The sequence below is a fragment of the Gossypium hirsutum genome, chromosome A12 (assembly GCF_007990345.1).
Source record: "Gossypium hirsutum isolate 1008001.06 chromosome A12, Gossypium_hirsutum_v2.1, whole genome shotgun sequence".
NCBI lineage: Eukaryota > Viridiplantae > Streptophyta > Magnoliopsida > Malvales > Malvaceae > Gossypium > Gossypium hirsutum.
Window position 1 is genome coordinate 47,563,436 of NC_053435.1, and position 3,556 is coordinate 47,566,991.

Sequence of the window (3,556 nt, forward strand, 5' to 3'; positions counted from 1 at the left end):
GTATTTCTTTTTTATTAAACTAGTTTTTTAATAACATTCTATTGTATCAAAATTTATTAAATTTGGTTATGTTTCTAATTGAAATAAAAATAATAAATTTTAGTTAGGATATTGTTTTAATAAAATATTTAAATTTTAAATAAAAAATATTTATAATATTTTAAAAATTAATAAATGAAATTGCATTAATAAATTTTATAAAAAAATCTGATCTAAATTTCACTAATTAATAATTATAGTTTTTCAAGTATAAGTGTAGTTATAGATGTAGATTAACCACCTCTTTATAATTTTCATAATTTTGACAGTAAAATAGGACTGTTATAAAGAGTTAATTATTTGATATATTCTTAAGAGTCTTTTTTTTTCTAAGTTTATAAATGGATTTAGAGATTTTATAGGTTTAATTTATTTATATTTATAATACTAATTGAAGATAGAGTTTATTTCTAAACTTCCGCTATTGTGTACCAACTTACAATTCGTAGTAGTAAATTTATAATTAGATAGTAACCATTGAAATCAAATGGATACATGCTATAATGTAAATTTTTCATAAGTGAATATCGAAATTTCCCTTTATGTTTGTCATTATATTCTAAGAATATTAATAAATTTACCATTAAACTTGAAGGAAACTTGAAAAATTAAAAACATATAAAAACATCATATTAATTAATTTATTATTGTTAATTATTAAAAATATTTTAATTAAATTTATTTTTAATTTATTTAAAATTAAAATAAAATAGTAAAATTTAATAAAAAATAACATTTTACTTTCAAATTTTAATATAAAATTAAAGTAAATAGTAAATTTACTTTTAGTTCAAATTCAGACATACAAAGGCAAATATCCATAAAATTAAAACACAGTGGTAGTTTTTAAAATAATTAATTAATTAAATTGATTAACAAAGTGATATCCATATAAGTTTATTAGTTTTATGCATTGAATATAAGTCTTTATAGAAATCATTTATTTTTTGAATAGGCCATCACTGACCTCTCCATCCATAGAAGAGCAGAGTCGGGAAATTTGAATGTAAGTATTTGACCGACTTTTTCAACTTTCAGTTTAATATTGTCTTTTGTGTAGTTTGCGTCTGGGCATAGATCATTGTTCGGCTCACTCAGTACGTTAGCATAGCCGCTAAATCTGTCGCTATAAATATCCATCTTTTCACACACACCATGTAACAACAGCACCAGCTATCAGGTTTTGCACACCCATTTGTTTTGCTTTGCTTTGCTTTGAAAGAGTTGAAATAACTATATGAATCCAACAATGACAAGATTGGCAGAGGAAGAGCACCCCAACAAGGCTTTTGGATGGGCAGCCAGAGACAGTTCCGGTGTCTTGTCTCCCTTCAAATTTTCCAGAAGGTTTTTTATCATTGAATCAGTTCCCATGTTTGATCTTCATCAAAAGGGTCTGTGACTGACGTGGGGTTTGCACTTGCAGGGCAACAGGAGAAAAGGATGTGGCTTTCAAGGTGCTTTACTATGGGATATGCCATTCCGATCTTCATATGGCCAAGAATGAATGGGGCATTTCTGTCTACCCTCTAGTCCCTGGGTATGTTTCTCATTCATACGTTTGATGTTGCATATTTGATGACAGACACTTGACATATGCAACTATATATGAAACACAGTTAATTTGTCAACCTAAACAATATATATTGGATGCAGGCATGAGATTGTTGGTGAAGTGACAGAGGTGGGAAGTAAGGTCCAAAAGTTCAAAGTTGGAGACCGAGTTGGAGTTGGATGCGTGGTAGGATCATGCCATTCCTGCGATACCTGTAGCAACAATCTTGAGAATTACTGCCCCAAATCTATACTTACGTATGGGGCCGAGTACCACGATGGAAGTATTACATACGGAGGCTACTCCGACACTATGGTTGCTGATGAACATTTTATCGTCCGCATCCCTGACAACCTGCCTCTTGATGCCGCTGCTCCTCTGCTTTGCTCTGGGATTACAGTGTATAGTCCATTGAGATATTATGGACTCGATAAGCCTGGTTTGCATGTTGGTGTGGTTGGACTGGGTGGATTGGGTCATGTTGCAGTGAAATTCGCCAAGGCAATGGGGCCAAAGTTACTGTGATCAGCACATCTCCTAGTAAGAAGAAGGAAGCTTTGGAAAATCTTGGTGCTTATTCCTTTTTGGTCAGCCGAGACAAAGATCAGCTTCAGGTTTCAATGATTTATTATTTATTAATAATGAGGGGTTTCTTTCTTGTGAGTGTATATATTTATATATAAATTTCTAAATTCCTTATTCAATCGGTGTATAGGGTGCCATTGGCACATTGGATGGAATCATCGACACAGTGTCAGCTCAACACCCTCTGTTGCCATTGCTTGGGCTACTGAAGTCTCACGGGAAGCTTGTTCTTGTTGGCGCTCCAGAGAAACCACTTGAGTTGCCTGTGTTTCCTTTGCTACAAGGTAATAATCTGTTGCTAATATGTTTTCATAAGAGTAATATGGGATCTCTAGTTCTCCATCGATTTCTTAAATTCGAGTCACGATTAAATGAGTGCAGGGAGGAAAGTCGTAGGAGGAAGCATGACTGGAGGGATGAAGGAGACTCAGGAGATGATTGATTTCGCAGCTAAACACAACGTAAAACCCGAGATTGAAGTTATAGCTATGGAGTATGTGAATCCTGCCATGGAACGCCTTCTCAAAGCTGATGTTAAATATCGATTTGTCATCGACATTGGGAATACATTGAATGCCACCACCTCTTAAACTATTTTATCACGCTGTTATACACAATACAAATTGGCAATAGCAGTCCAAATGTTCTTATGTTGTGCTAATAGTTTTTGTTTTCATCTTCTTTGCACGATCTCGCATAGCCATACTGCTCTTATGTAATGGGTTACCATTAAAATAAATAAATCATCCATATCTTTTTTTTGTTTGGAAATATAGTTTTTCTTTTCCTTTTAACTTTGGTTTAATTTTAAATTTCGGCCTTCTTACTTTATAAAAATGGAGAAGATAATCCATCTATTTTAATTTTTCATGATTTGATTATTGCATTAGTCCAACTAAGTAACAGTATTAAACTTTGTTGTTAAGTTGCTTATCTCAAAATCAACAATCCAATCATTTATATGCATCAAAATAACAAAAACCAACCGTTAAACTATTTATATGCAATAAATTATCAAACATCAATTGTTCAAAATTCATGCTAATAACAACATGACTAATCTTTCAATTTTTATAAATAGGTGAAATTTATTATTTACCCTTTAATTCTTCACGTCTCATTTCTATTTTCACTTTTTAAGGTTAATTAAAGTATTATTTTTTGGGTAGTACAATAAAGTATTATTTAATTAATAGTCAAAAAAGTATTATTTAATTATTTATCATTGACATTCAATTAGTTAGAAAAGAAATAATATATCAAGAGTTATTTATCACTGAAGAATTATTTTTTAACGAAATATTTTAAAGAATGAGAAGAAGTAATTTGAAGGATGAAAAGGAGGCTAATAACAAAATATAACATCCCAAAATCTCC

At 31.1% G+C, this 3,556-nt stretch overlaps 1 pseudogene; it reads left to right on the plus strand.

Moving 5' to 3' along the window:
• The first annotated feature begins 1,024 nt into the window (after positions 1-1,024).
• On the plus strand, positions 1,025-2,943 carry LOC107888698 (probable mannitol dehydrogenase; annotated as a pseudogene).
• Positions 2,944-3,556: the final 613 nt, after the last annotated feature.